The 16395-nt window shown below is 39.9% G+C and overlaps 1 protein-coding gene across 5 annotated transcripts in view; it reads left to right on the forward strand.

Moving 5' to 3' along the window:
- Nucleotides 1-16395, forward strand: part of BMPR1B (bone morphogenetic protein receptor type 1B) — a 381540-nt gene that overhangs the window by 115094 nt on the left and 250051 nt on the right. For all 5 annotated transcript variants that reach the window (XR_006280595.1, XM_043512644.1, XM_038400136.2 and 2 more), the window contains exon 3: nucleotides 11412-11492. The gene's annotated coding sequence lies outside the window, so the exon portion shown is untranslated. The remainder of the gene's footprint in view (nucleotides 1-11411; nucleotides 11493-16395) is intronic.

Genomic DNA, 16395 nt, shown 5'->3' on the forward strand with positions numbered 1-16395 from the left:
GAGTAACTCAAAGAGAAATCAGTTTCCTTGCTCACAATTCCAAGCCTGCCTTTCCAGCCAGTACTCTACCCAAAAATCTCTTTCTCTCTTAGCTTTCATTCAGGGCGACACTTCAGGTGCATCTCTTGCTGTCTCTTGGCTTTCCTGCTGCTCTCACTGTCTTCAGTCTTGGTCCTTTTTTACCTACATACAAGCAGCTGCAAATCAAATTAATCCCTAGCCCTTGCATTTGCATTCATTCTCATCTTTGGGTGGTGGCTTCCATTGTTTCAGCTATCTGTAAACAAATGTGGCATTTAATTGTCCCCTCATCTAGCAGGTGGTTAGCACACCCATTAGTTTCAGCAATGTTTGTGATTGCCTGTAGGTCAAAGACATGGTTGCTAGAAGCCATCCATCCTCCAGCATAACAGTGAACCCTCTTAGTACTATCTAGCTCTATATGAATAGCTTTGCTGACTAAATTGGGACTGCTCACCTGAGAGAGAGCTACTCACTGGAATTTGTTTGTGGAAAATTGGGTGCCTCAGTTATAAGTGCCCGAAGATAATGACCTGCCTTTCTATTTTTTTCTATAAGATGCCTTGCAATTCTGTAGGGATTTAGAAATAATAACGTGAGGGATATCTTAAATCTAGATAGCTTGGGGAAAGCAGAGAGAGTTAAACTTTGTATTGACATACATCATTTATTTGTGCTTGCACTGTGTCATATTGCAGTGTCTTTAATTCTAAAATGTATCATAAATATTTGTGTTGCATAGATGTAGGGGAGGACAAGGGAAGAGATGTTGAATCTGTAGATTCTATGAAAACTTTATTTAAAGCATTGCAGTTTACATTGCTTTTGTATATTACAGATTGTCTATATGGTCCAATAATCCTCACTAGCTGGATTGTAAATTCTAGTGCACATGAGTGTTTTTGCTCACTGACTGGTCCGTGTGGACCCTACTGGCAGGCACTGAAAGTTCCCTAATAGTGTGCATTAATATTGTCCCATCCGAAACAGTAGTACATGAACATGCACAAGGGAATTTTTAATGTGTTCCAGCAGGGTTCACATGGGCCAATTAGTGATTCTAATTAGCAATTAGAATTTGTATCCTAACATAAGGGGACTGTTGCCCCCTTACTAACATTCAATGGGGGTGTTTTGGTTGGCTAGCTCCCAGTACTAAAAGGGGAAGGGTCTATGGGAAATCAGGACCCTGCGACTGATAGTCCCCAGGAGGCTAATCAGGGAGTCAGGAGGCCAGGGAGGTCCTGTTCTCCGTGTGAGCTGGAATTGGCTGAGTCAGACAGAGTGGGGCCGAGCTAAGGAGAAAGCAGGGGCCAAGCTGAGCTGGGGAGCAGAGCTGTGCCAGATCCAGAGAGAGCAGACCCTGTCCTGGGAGCAGAGCTGCAGCCCCAAAGCCAGAGGCACAGCCCAGAGAGCAGACTTGCCCTGGGAGCAGAGCTGCAGCAACCAGAGCCAGAGAGGCCAGAAAAGCAGCCCAGGAAGCAGGTCAGTGCTGGGAGCAGAGTCACAGAAGCAGCCTGCAGAGCAGACCTGTGCTGGGAGCAGAGCTGTAGCAACCAGAGGCAGAGGGGCCAAAGAAGCAGCCCAGGGAGCTGGAGGCAGAGCAGCAGCAGCGCTGAGACAGAGTGGTGGAGCTGGGGCTGGAGCAGTCCGGAGCTGGGTGCGGTGAGCAGCTGGGGAGACCGAGGGGGACCTTGGGCAGCGAGCCCAGCACAGGGAGACACCTCAGCCAAGAGGCTCTGCAGGCCAGGGTTGGATCATAACCCTGACAGGGCGGGGTGACACAGGGAAGAAGGGTCCTACCACTTAGAGCCTGAGAGAGTGTGGCCACCACCAGAGCCAGTGTCCAAGCCACAGGATCCCTGCAGCACAGCCAGGGCCTGAGAAGAAGGCCTGGGATGTACAAGGAAGAGACTGTGAACTGCCCTGACATTGCAGAGACACTGTTTGTGATGTTCCCTGCCACAGAGCGGGCTGATGTGTTTCCTTTAACCTTTCCCATTTTTCCTTATTCTTTTTAAAATTAATTGTTGATTAAATAATTAGCATTTGCTTTAACTGGTATGTAATGGTCAGTGAGTCAGAGAATTGCCCATTACAGAGAGAGTACCCCGGAGTGGGGACACCCTTGCCCCTGTCCTAGGTGACCACAGCAGGGTTGGGGGTCGAGCCCCCCAGGAATCCTGGGCCCAGCCTTGTTGGGGTTACGAGGACTCTTCCAGACAGGAGAGTGGAAGGGGAGTCCTCAAGGGCAGGAAGGCCACTGGGTAAAGGAAGTGAGAGCAAGGACTCGGATCCTTTCGCTAGCCCACTTCACCGGGGTAGTACAGAAGCCAGGAAAGTTCCCCAAAATAGCGGGACTATTCCCCCGCTTACACTAGCTAGTATGGACTAAGTGACCATCTAGAAGAGCCCTGAAATGTAGCCGAGAAATCTATAATCAGTAGAAGAGCAAGGAAATATGCCACAAATATTACACTTAGGGTAGACAAAGTTCAGGATTTGAATGCATGTGGAGGGGCTAGCACTTGAAATTACTGGGAGCTATGCAAAATGTGTGTGTAAATTTAAGTGTTATTTAGACTTCATATCTGTTTCATTATTGGCAGTACCTTGTGCTGAACCTTATGTGTTTTAGATCAAAATCACAGTACCTCAGTTACATTTTTGCTCTGCCAATGAGACTGAGTTTGGTAATTTAGCTGGGCATATATCTATGAGCAGATTTTTATTTACTGTAGCATAAACACTACTGTTCTGAATATCCCAAAAGAATGGATTATGTTTGCACAAACTTAACTATTCATACCACACTAAATACCAACACCAGAAATGTTCAAATTCTGCATTTTACACTTTGTCTCATGGTTGAGAGGCACCTGCCAATTAGTCTGCATGTTTTAGGGACCCGTTTTGTTATTTTTCTCTTAAGAATGCCTTGTTAAAGCTTGTGATTGTGTCCAAAGTCAGCAGTCCTTGCTGAGTTACTGACATTATTTGATAGATTCTGTTATGACTTGCTTAAAGTGTCACTGTATTGACAGCCATATTGTGGATGTTAGAATTCAGGGGAGGGAGAGAGTCAAGGAGAAGATGGCTAATGTTGCATATAGAACAAAGAAAGATACTTTTCATATCATTGCAAGTAGTCTCCATATTTCAGAGGTATTACATAGACATGTTGCAAAAATTTTTTTATTTAGTTAGCTAGTTATCTGAGATTGCAAGTGACTAAACATTATTCATCAAAAGTAATATACAGTGATCACTAATAAAGTCATCTTTTATGAACAGACACTGGAATACTCCACAGTGATATCTGTGATACCATCGTTATTTCCTATTCTAAGTATGGGGAAATAGTGTGGTGGACAAAGAATATAGTATGTCTGATAAAAGTCCATGAGAGTGTTTCTATTTTGCATGTCATATTACTTATTTGGTTTCCTGTTGATAAGTTTGAAATTCATGTACCATAAATACTTAAAGCAGATTCCATATTTTGGAAATTGAAATCAATAAATGCGCCAATAGACCAGTAATGTATGGACATCGTTCAGCTGGTAACTAGCCCTAGTGCTTGTGTTGTATATGAAATGTAATATTAGATTCACTCATCCATAATGTATAAACACAATGGACAAAAGCTCATCCCTTCTGCAAAAATGTACAGTCGTACTGAGTGGAGAAATAGATGTCCTTCTGTTTCTAGTCATGATTTAAAACGTCAAGCTAGTATGTAGAAATTCCTACCCCTTTTATTTGTATTGGTTAGTTTCACACCTGGGGGTGGGAGGAGGAGAAGGGTTTATTGAGTACTGGACTGAGACCCAGGAGATATGGGTTCTATTCCCGGCTCTGAAGCTGGTCTACTGGGTGACCTTGGGCAAGTCACTTCACCTTTTTGTGCCTTGGTTTCCCAGTCTGTAAAATGGGGTTAATAGTAATGACCATTTGTAAAATGTTTTGAGATCTACTGATGAAAAGCACAGGGATAAGAGATAAATGGCATTATTGTTAATTATTTTTTAATAAAGAACACATATATAAGTGTTTATGTATTTATAATTGACCTCAATTGATGCAAGCACTAGTGCATCTGATTTCTCGCATTATTTTTTGTATATGCAATTTGCAGACAAAGATGAAAGTAGCGGTCTGAGTCTGCTTACAGCAGAAAAAAACAAAGGACCGCTGCAACTTCCAGTAGAGGCGATTTGGTTATGGTGGGATAAAATCAGTGTGAGATCAGAATCTGTGTGAATGAACTCTTCTTGATAACAAAACAATTGCATTTTATTTTTATTGGAGTATAGAAAGCGTAAAGGGAGTCCAGCTCCCAGACTGATTTCGAACTCTCCAGGCTCTGCTGCTAGAACCTATTCCTGTACTGTCAGCATGCCAAGCTCAGATCAGGAGAACTTTGTTCTCCCTTCACATATTTCTTCAGTTAGGGAACTTGAAAATGTTACTGCTTAGTCATCATATGCAGAATAAAACTACATTGCCTTATTTGGCTGGCGATGTCACGTAAAAGGAAATTTGACACTTCAGGCTGAGAAACTCTTTTGATTTGTGAACAGTACTTCTGCTAGTGGGAAAATGTGCAATCTGTTGTCTGTGTTTATAAATATACTGTACGTTCCCACACTTTCCCTCAAACACTAGAAGAGGGCTTTCTATTGTTAAAAGTAGCCTTAGCCAACAGTTATCACAGAATATTATCCGTGATGCCCTGATTTTCCCTATGCTTTGAATAGAAAATAACTGTAGTTATCTTATGGTGTATTTTGGCAAAAGGAATAGTGAATGCTGTAACTTTATTATCATTGAGGTGTAATTACAGGATTCATGTAATGGCACTTGCACTTTCCTGATGTTGCTGGGTAAAAAGAGCCCTGGATAGTTGAGAACTGACATGGGGGACAAGAAAACGTGTCTCCTCCAAGATTTTGTAGATTTTAAGTTTAATAGTTCATGCAAAAAACCACAAAAAACTCCCCAAACAAACTAACAAAAAAGCCAGCCTGGTGTTTCCAAATAGAATTAATAAATTTGTTCTTAAATGCGTCTTTTATGAAGATCTTGATACACATATGACACTAAAGGAAGCAAGGCTCTCAGCTCTTACTTAGCTGCTAAAACATAAGAGGGATCCTCAAACCACAACGTATGGAGCTAACAAACTTTACTTCAGATCTGCACTTATATTCTGAATGTGAATGAGGGATTGATACAGCTTCTGACTGGCTAACTTAGCCAATGACAAAATTCTACTCAGAGCAGCAGTGCAATGTTTTATCCGTACAGAACAGGTAGCTCCTAGAGCATCCCTACTTGGCTGAGATGACGGTTTCGGTGCTTTGTGTTTAAGGCACTGCACAGGGACTTAGTAGAACTGGGTTCAATTCTGGGGTATACGGATTTCCTGTGTGGACCTAGGCAAGGCAAGACATTTAATGTCCCTCTGTTTCCCTTCCCCATTTAATGTCCCTCTCTCTCAGTTCCCCATTTCTCCTATCCTTTGTTTGTATTGTCTATTTAGAGTGTAAGTTTTTCAGGTTAAGGTCTGTCTCTTATTATGTGCTTGTACAAGTACCTTGTACAGTGGATCCCCAGTCTCTGGAGTTGGGGCCTCTAACTGCTACTCAATACAAATAATTATCAAGTATCAAAATTTCACTTGTTTACATGCAGATTTGACCAACATTAAAACTGTAGTGCAGTCTAGCAAACACAGCATTATGACAACAATGATTTTAACAAACAAGAGCATAGAGACTAGCTCCAAGTGAATAACTCACAATCTGTCTGAGGTTAGCGTCTTTGGCTGGCTGCAGAATATCCTTAATCAGATTGCAGTTTTCTCAAATTCGTTATTTGAAATATTTCTACTTTTTGTACTCTGATGTTATTCAAGTCATTGTAGGTGAGTATTTGATGTCTCTCTTAAAGATATATTATTTGATACTGAATAGTCTGAAGTCATATTATGTATTCTTTTTGGTTTGCTGAGTGCACAACTTCCAATATGAATTTTCAAAACTATTTTAGTACATATTCGTGGATAAGCAGCTTTGAAATTTGCCTCCTTTGAACGTTTGTGTTAGTAAAAGTCAATGACATGAATATTAGCAGAAGCAAACACAGAAGAGACCTGAGCATGGGGAAAGCATTTAACAATGTTCGTGAATATTCACAGTTTATTCCCCCCGTTATATATCACTCAGGCAAGTAAAGCATGGCACTAACCGTTTCAATTTGTTGACACTATCGCTTTTTTTTAGGCTTAGTTTCCTTTTATCTGCACCTTTACAGTATTCTGAGCAGGACCATGTTTAATGCAGGAGTTTAATGTTAAAAGAAAGTGTTTGAAAGTGAGAAAACTAATCAGAATTTGAACTCCTGTCTCCCAGCTTCCCCATACTGAACTGTTAATGCACCTGAATGCTGACCAGGAAATACCATCTCTGGAAATGAGACTTGGCGAGTTGTTTAATTCTTCTAAATTCCCATGTAATCCAGGCTCTCCCTGGCAACAAGGTAGTGCCATTTGGGATAGTGGATTTTGTGATGTGGATACTCTCCACTAAGAATTGAACTGAAACCACCAACTCATTTCACATATGTCAACAAATAGCCATTAGATGATTATGCCTGTAAGACACTGTGAACCTGGCTTGGATTTCAAGTGGTAACATAGAATAGAAAGACTATGAATCCCATTACTAATCTCTTGAGCCACTGAGTCGGCAAAAGATTCTCTTCTGTTCTGTTCAGTTCAGGATTTTGTACCGCAGAGTTGTAGGAATGACATTTAAAAATGGTAGTGCGTGTACTTTTAGCTGCCATTTTGAATGCTTGAATGCAAGCTTGAAAAATGTGACATTATGTAATTTGATTACCTTTTTTCAGTTCATTTTAGATAGGGTCCGCATTTTAAGAAGCACATACATCGTACTGTGATTTTCACCATTATTAGCAGGCTCTGCAGTGATACTGAGAATTAAAAAGGCATGGGAAAAGAATGGGTTCCTCACCCCAGGGGTGAGCAGTGTTGAGGTACACATGTGGGGCAGTGTCTCTGCCACTGCCTCTGTTGTCCTTGTCCTTGGAAAAAATATAGGACTATAGTCTGTGGGGCTGCCAATCCTACATCTTTTCCCCAATGCTAAATCAAATAGAATAAACCTATCTTCACCATTGTATGCCCCATGATGGGGTCTCCTTTTTTAAAGAAATGACACTGTTTACCATTTTCATTTTTCTTTTGTTCTTAAGATTAAAAAGGCCAACATCTTCGGCATCAGTGCTCTTCACCCAAATATTTCTTCTCACAATTTAGTATTCAAAGTCATTCATGACTGCTCAGTATAGCGTTTGTGGGTCAAAGTCATGTCTCTTGTGTGTATGAATGATTTTGCATGAAAAATAGCTGGTGCAAATGTACAGGGAGGTTTAAGGCTCCTTCCAAAATTTAGCCCAATAAGTTAAATCAAAAGCAAAAAGCTAGCTGGAAAACAGCCTCATTCGTGGCCTTGAGAGATCTCCTTCCACTTGTAAAATATTACAATATAAAAATCTGCCATAGAATTATCTCACTGAAAGTGAAAAGAAAAGGAGTACTTGTGGCACCTTAGAGACTAACAAATTTATTAGAGCATAAGCTTTCGAAAGCTTATGCTCTAATAAATTTGTTAGTCTCTAAGGTGCCACAAGTACTCCTTTTCTTTTTGCGAATACAGACTAACACGGCTGCTACTCTGAAACTCACTGAAAGTGAAGCCAAATATCTTCCTAAGAAAAGGTAGAAATTTGTTTTGTTATATACCAACATTCTAGGATTGTGCTTTATTAAATATAGATATCACTATTTTTTTTCTTAAAATGTGCTTTCGGTCCACCCTAGGGTAGGTAATTGATGTGGGCATAGTAATGTGATTTCTCAAAGTTGTATAATTTTTGTAGTGGACATCTGTAAATATTTGTATTAATCTACCACATCTTACCCAGCAAATAATTATACATCCAGATTTATAGGAGTGCGTATTTCTTCTTAAAGGATGTTAGGGGTGAATAATTATCTTTTGTTGCCTTGTTTAGGTCTTTTTATTTTTTAATTCCTGTTTCTTCTGAGGTCATCTTGTGATGAGGGTAAAGATAACTGACTGGATGTGGGATCCTGCTGAATTCCGTCAAATTGATCTTGATTTGAGTAGTTATTTCTGCTTTCAGCTCGACTGGAGCTTGGTAGTAATTATTTTCCATACTTTCTAGGAGCAAATGCCAGCATAATTATAGTCAGAACTTGGTTGCTGAAGGTGCTAACCTGAATTGTAATGCCAGGATATAACTGGTGTTTTAACAGCCTAATTAATTTGTCTCATGAATGGCAGGGCTGGGAATTACATAGGGTGTACAGCACTATTGGCTTATGAAAATAAAGGAAGTGGGAAGGAAAAGAGAAAATACATTAATTGTTTAGTTGACGTAAGCCAGATCTACACTAGAAAAGATTTATTGGTATGGCAAACCTGGTGAATCCTCCTAGTATAATAGATTCATCTTGCCAAAAAGTGCTGTTGCTAGTGTAGTTTAAATAGTTCCCTGAGCAAAATAAACTATACTGCCAAAAGTACTTTTTAGGTCTGTATAAATGTATCTACAGTAGGGCTTTTACCTGTATAGAAATGTAAAAAAACCCCACACTGCTAACTGACAATATTATACTGGCAAAACTGTCTAGGGTAGACCTGGCCTTAATGTACTGGACAACTATTTTGTAAAGCAGGGGTGGGCAAACTACGGCCCAGGGGCTGCATCCAGCCCTTCAGACGTTTTAATCAGGCCCTCAAGCTCCTGCTGGGGAGTGGGGTCCAGGGTTTACCTTGCTCTGGTGCTCCAGCCAAGGAGTGGGGTCGGGGGGCTTACCCCGCTTCTGCACATGCCATGGCTCCTGCCTGGCTGCACCTCCACATAGGAGCTGAAGTGGATACATGCTGCTGCTTCCGGTCGTTGCTTGAGGTAAGCACCGCCTGGAGCTTGCACCCTTTTCTGCACCCCAACCCCCTACCCCAGCCCTGATCCCCGTCCTGCCTTCCGAACCCCTCGGTCCCAGCCTCCTCCTGTACCCCAGAGCCTGCACCCCCAGCTGGAGCCCTCACCCCCCCCCCCATCTGCACCCCACCCTCCTGCCCCAGCCCAAAGCCTCCTCCCGTTCCCTGAATGCCTCATTTCTGTCCCCACCCTAGAGCCCAACCCCCAATTATGTGAGCATTCATGGCCCACCATACAATTTCAATACCCATATGTGGCCCTCGGATCAAAAAGTTTACCCACCCCTGTTGTAAAGATTCATTGTCAGAAATCAATATTGACTGCTTTGTTCTTATATTACTGTTTTGTAAATGTTACTTTCCTGAATAAGATCTGAATTTCTTTTAGACATATAGCAACCATCTATCTGCAAAGAGGAATACTTTGATCACAGATTTTAGTTATACCACTACTAGACACTCAACGGGCCAACAAAACTTGTGGGTCTTGGAGAAAAGAAATGGTACCCTATTAACTTTGGCCTTCCATTGTGATTGCTGCTCTGCACTGAGATGAACCATTAAAATTCGGCTTCACTAACATACAACCATACTGCAGGAAAGAAGTGTCATCTTAGATCGATGACTCTTTTCTTTGACATTTGTATTGCAGTTACAGCTACATTTCTTCCTGACTCATGGGGCAATGTTAGGTCATACTCACTTTGAACCCCAGATAGATTATGTGCTGCCATATTTTGTTATAACTGAAACTTTTAATTTTGCATTTTGCATTTTTTAATTCGTTTGGTTTTGGATCTTATTGTTCAGAGCTACTTTGATTAACCCATCTCACCTCCAACCCCCTCCAAAATAGGAAGTAAACATGTTGTGCTTCAAGCAGCTCCTGCCCTCTTCGATCCCCCATACTCTGGGCCCAGTTGTTCCACACTCTCCCTTGAGTAGATGCTTACTCCCATAAATATCTCATTGATTTCAACTGTATTACAGTGGGCCAGTAGCCCCACTATCATTAAAATTGTTACTAGCTTACTGTTTAATTATCTAATGAGTCTTCAGGGGATTACTTGCAGACTAAGGCCTTTATTCTGCAAACACTCTCACATGACTTCTTCAATGGGACTACTTACATGGCTAAACTTGGGCGCGTGAAGAAGTGTTTACAGGATCAATCTCTAAGCTTCTACTCAATACTAATAGGGTAGAAGAACTGGGCTCTCAGATGGTGTAGGAGGCCTCATTATGGATGCATCTAGTGTGAGTTTATTAGGTGTGGAATTGGGCTCTTGGGTTTCTCTCCCACCACTCCAGAGCAGGTATCATTTGGCCCTAAATACCGTATTGTGTGTGTTACTTTCTTGTGTTTGGAACATACGGTATACATTTAAAAAAAATGGAGCAGGATGGGTGATCCCACTTGTTTGGTAAGAGCAGCACTAAAACAAAACCATCATCCCAATATAAGAGTCTCAATCAAGTCCTTTATGACTCCATAGTAGTCAAGCCAGCTAACATGTCTATTAAGTAATAGTAAATTATCATTGAAAATCTATGGAAATTTATTGTATACAAGAGCAGCACTAAATATATATTTTAAATAGCAGTCAAGGAAACTGGCTGAAATACCTAGGAACATGTCCAGCATGACAAGTGAAGGATTAAACTCACAGCTTCAATTCTTTATAAGGGATTGCATAGTTAAATCTCTACCTGGTACTGGAATTTGAAAGTCTGTTGTTTACAGTGTGATTATTGGTTTTTTGTGCATTAACAAAATTGACACTAATATTATTTTGTTTTGCTACATTTCAGATTGTGAAATAATATTTAGGTTTCGGTGTTCAGTAAAATGTAATCAGATAAAAGTTTAAAGCAAGAAGGTTTTTTTATTTTTCCTGCAAGATTCAGAAGTTGACAACAACTTAGAATGCTTTTGGTCTCAATCCTACAGTTTTTACTCAAGTGACTAGTTTTATTGGTCGTGTTGTTTAGTTGTAAAAATACTATGGTTTAGTGTCAGCATGAGTTTAATTATTTAATTTATATAACTGCAACATGAACCCTACAAGTAGAGAATAAAGGGCAATCAAAACATCTCCGTGTCTGAGCGTATATGTTGAAAGAGGGGAAAGGTACCTCTTATTCATATGTGCATTTCATGTTGTGTGATTCCTGCCAAACATTTACTGTTTGGCACAAGTATCCATAAAATGCAAGCTACGGCAAGATAATAGCTACATGTTTAACTGTTAATTTTCTCATTAAAGTGTAATTTGATGCTTATGTAAAATGTACCATATTATGTTGTCTATATGTCTTTCTGCTCTATTGTAGGTCACCCAGCGAGGAATGCTCTTGTTTTATTTAAAGCACAAAAGTGACAAGAAGATTTCTTGAACGCTGGGAATTCTGCAGGTAAGGAGTATATCAATTTAATTGAATCAGTCATTTCGTTTACATTAGAGACATAACTATTGTTATTAAGCACCAGCACGAAGCAGACTTAGAAGAAGAATGGCAGTTCAGGAGATGTAGTAAAAAAACAAAAACAAAAAAACAAAACCTAAATAAGAATAATTGAAAATATGCTGCTTTGTAATGGAGTGAAAGTGTATTTTAAGTGAAAAAAAGAAAAGGAGTACTTGTGGCACCTTAGAGACTAACAAATTTATTTGAGCATAAGCTTTCGTGAGCTACAGCTCACTTCATCGGATGCATTGATCAACCATGCGGAAAGGTGGTTTCTGTTTGTATATGTGGACTGCCATCCAAAACATGAATGGTAGGATATTGCATTCAGATATAAGAATAGGAACCAACTGAGAAGTTACACTTTTAATCCTCATTGAAAATATCAGTATTGTGGCTCTGCAGTTAGCACAGAGAGTACCAGTAGCACCAGGCTTGACTTAATCTGGCTATTGTTGCCCATTTTAGATTTTCAGACAAGAATTGATGGATCAACAATTTGTATTCAGGAAACATTCTTTCTTCCCTTTGGGGTATTGCTGAATAATAGCATTTGTACAGAACTAGGTTGTCATTCTTTGGTCTTTCCCATGAGATAAACAAGCAGTAGCTCTGTACTGGAAAAACCAGCAGTTTTTTGATTAAAACCCCGAGTTGTGCAAGGGAGGAAGGATTTTGAGCTTTTCGGTGTGTAGGTCCTGTACTCACTGGAGATACTGTTATAAACTCCTGTGATGACAGCTGGCACAGAAAGTAAAACTGAGTCTTGTTTTACACCAGCAATACTGACATTTTTCTATGCAGACAGGCACAATACTGATTACTCACATACACTCTTTCATAGGAAACAGCATGTGCAGTGACAAATTTCACAATAGTTAACAATATATGCTGTGATGGTTTATGAGATATGAATCCTTGGGTCTAGCATCTCAGGTCAATCTGCAGTTTCTGAACTACTCTGTCAACGGAACCTCTATCATCTGATATGAGAGCTACATGCAAAGGGCCATGAGTTGGTTGCAACTAGGGAAATACTTGAAAATATTACATGGTGGAGTAATAATTCTTGACAGTATGATATTTTATGTTGTTTGAGTGTGATGAAAAATCAAAGCCTAAGATATAGAAATTATGTTGAGACTCTTACATTCTTGGAACTTTCCCTAGAGCAATTTCACTGCTTAATTTGTGTTTGGTGTTAGAAAGTTTATAGGACTCTGGTGCTTTGTTACCTAGGCCCAGGTTTTGAAAAGGAAAAATTGGATGTCTATTAAGTTTAAAATAAAACTGTAACTTCTCTTATAAAAATAGGCATGTTGTTATTTAAATGTCGATACAATGCTTGAAACTGTTTGAAGACGTAGGGCAGTTCCTGCCTTGAGAATCTTAGATTGTAGGTAAATAGAATGTGTACAGACAGTGTTGTTTTTAAGAAGGTGCTTTTCGGCTTTACACACTGTTTGTATAGAAATCTAGTGTAAAAGACATTTTTGAGATCATTAAGATAGTAATTGATTTTTTCTTCTGTTTTCCAAACTCCATTATCTTCACAGCCCTGCTAGAATAACTCCCCGTGCCCAAAGTTTGGCACTTTCTAAAGGCAAAGTTTTGAAATATTTCCTTTTGACAAACTATAAAACAAATTTAAATGCTGTTGATTTTGAATCTACAGCTTAAGAACCCAAGCTCATTTGAAAAGTGGTCTACTTATAGACAGACCTGGATAACACAAAACTGATAGCAAATGTTGGGCCTGGTTCTCTACTACTTTCCTTGTCATATATTCATCCATCTGCACCTAGTGGGTCTGAAATGTTATTACCAGTTTGGGTGGAGATTTCTGATTTGGTAGCATTTTATACTTTGCACAGGTGTAAATGACTACACAAGATGCAGACACTGGAGAATCAGTCCCAGTGTGTTTTGCTGGGTTTCTGGTCATGTGACAGGCAACTTGGCTATATTACTCGTTCCCGTCTTTCTCTCTGTCAGTGTATTAGCATCATTGTTGTTGCCAATTGTAATGTATGAAGGGACACCTTTGACACCTATGTGCACAGAATGAGTGAAAAAAGGAGGGGGAGAAAGGGAGTGGTCACTTGACAATAAGCAATATGGTGTTGGTTCTGAAATTCACACAGCACAAATAGTAGATTTTTTCAAAATTTGACTTACCATGAAATACTTAAGAGGAAATGTTCTCAAATTTACAGCTCTGTTTTTAATTTAAAGAAACATTTATTTTTATGTAGTTTTTGTATGAGTTAATTTTTTTCAGTTTGCTTACTCAAGGAACAACCATGTTAACAGTCTACAAGTATTTGAAGTGTGTAAATATTAACAAAGGAAAGCAACTGCTTAGGATATTACAAAGTGTATTACTGGTCCCAGTCCTACAGTAAATGCTACTTGGGCACATGGGTTTGCCTGCATGGTGCTGATTGCAGGATCAGGGCTACTAAGTATTGTCATCTTTCTTGCCACTTCCCTATTCGAGGTCAGCAAGTTTTATAGCTTTCTTCCTAAATTCATGATTATATGCCAGGCTGTTACATAGCTTTATCTTTCTGAGGTCTACTGATATCTCATCTATGTACCAAGTCTTTGGCCTCTCCCTTGGTCATTTTCCATCCACAACATTTTCCATTCCTACTAACATAAGTCTCCAATCTCCGTTGGATATACCCATACCAATGTAGTCTAGCCTACTAGGTATGTGAAATTAAGGGAAATGGGGTCTGATCCTGCGCCATTGAGGTCAATGGGAGTTTTGCTATCTACATCAGTACGGGAGCAGGATCGGGACCATAAAGAGCAAGCTGACTGTCAAGTAAAAGTGAGATCCATTAAAGGGTTAAATTTTCTCAAGCAAAGTGATAGTAGCTCCAGTGCCCACTTTTAGCTATCAGTAGTATTTGTATGATCAGGGTCTAAGTCATTATAAGCAGTAGATCAGTGGCACTGTGACTGGGAAACTCTGAGACTCAAATACATATTTTATTAATTAGGGAAGAGATTTCTTTTTCCCTTGCAGATTGCCTGGTATAGATATATGGGGCCAGACCATGGCACCCAGTTTGTGTGCAACTGGTGCAGCTCAGTGGGTGCAAAGTTGTCTTTAAGCAGCCTTTAAGCCCTATATCATCTCAGAGCTGATGGGCGCTCTGGTAGTTCTGTGTTGTGTTGGTTACCCATGGCCTGCTGGAGCGTAGGAATGTAATGGCCGTACCCATTGTACTGGTAGCAAATGTGATTTCGGTATAGCTGCTGTTATATTGGCTCAGCAAACCTGGGCTCCCCCTATGCAAGAGACCTCCTACAAGGGCTGTTTCTGCTGGGTTTATGTTCACTTTGATTTGCAGAATTGGGCATTTAATATTTATTAGATTTATAGTCTCCGTGACGGTGAACTAGATGTAAGATTTCACTAAAGGATAAGTATGAGCAGGGCCATAGCTGTTAAGTCTTGCCCACTCATTCCTCCACCACATTTACACATTCATCCTCTCCACCCACAACTTGAACTGTGTTATGCAACATTTGCAACACACAGATTGTATATTAAATGCTTGGAGGAGCCATGATGTAATGCAATTCTTTTGAACACGGTTCATTGGGTATTCAATTATGCAATGTTTAGTGCACATAGCATGAGCTACGTGACGTCCTACAAGAGAACAGGGATAGCTCAGTGGCTTGAGCATTGGCCTGCTAAACACAGGGTTGTGAGTTCAATCCTTGAGGGGGCCATTTAGGGATCCAGGGCAAACATTGGGGATTGGTCCTGCTTTGAGCAGGGGGTTGGACTAGATGACCTCCTGAGGTCCCTTCCAACCCTGATATTCTAAGCCAGCAAAAATCATAAAAGTAGTATAGTAGTAACAAGCCAATTGATTAACAGACAGATTAAGAAATCTGCCACTCAAATGAATGCAAAGTGTCACTCAGCAGGCTTGTGTTCATCAGCTTGGTAGCATTATTGAGACATTTTTGTTGAGTTACTGTTCTTGAACATCTTTTCCATTGTATTGTACAAATTACATAAAGTATAAATGTGCTGTTTTATAAAGCATAGGGCCAATTTCAATCTCATGTATACTGGTGTAAATTTAGTTAATTCCTTTGAAGTCAATGAAGTTATTCCAGATTTACACTATTCTATCTGGCCATTTCTAAGCTAGTCTGTATTACAAAAGCATAAATCATAACCGATAGTATCAACATTTTTGCATTCTGTGAAGACTTTCCTCGTTTGGGGTTCAGTTTTGCAAACACTTAGACATATGAGTAACCCTTCACTGGTCCTGTAGGTGTCCGTGTAAACTGTGACTGTTGGTTGCAGTTGCAGACAACATAGCACTGTGAAGAGATGCTCTACAGCCGATAGCTCAAACTTATTTTCAGAGTATCATAATTGGGGTTGGAAGAGTCCCAACAAGTCATTTAGAACATTTGCCTGATTTTTGTGCATCTTTGTGCAAGGTTTTTTTTTTTTTTTCACTAGAAAGGGGTCTGTGTTCCAGAATTTGTATCTGCGTTTTGAATGCCCCAAAGTTGAAAGGGAGTTTGGATTTGAAGTTTTGGCTCAGCCTGTTATAGAAATTTGGGCCAGTCAGGAATTGTGATCTGGTTCCAGGTTTTAGTTCTTGACCTTCCTTCCCAAACAATAACAAAAAATTTAAGGACTCGGATACAGGATTTATGTTTGAGCTCATCCCTAAATTGTATCATATTTTAATTCATTTTATATTCCAGCTACTGAGTGTATTCCAAGATATGTATTCTGTGTATCTTGAGCCCATACATAGTAAAATGAGGTTCCTTTAGGTCTATGTATTTATGTTGT

Source organism: Dermochelys coriacea, chromosome 4 (assembly GCF_009764565.3).
Source record: "Dermochelys coriacea isolate rDerCor1 chromosome 4, rDerCor1.pri.v4, whole genome shotgun sequence".
Lineage (NCBI taxonomy): Eukaryota > Metazoa > Chordata > Testudines > Dermochelyidae > Dermochelys > Dermochelys coriacea.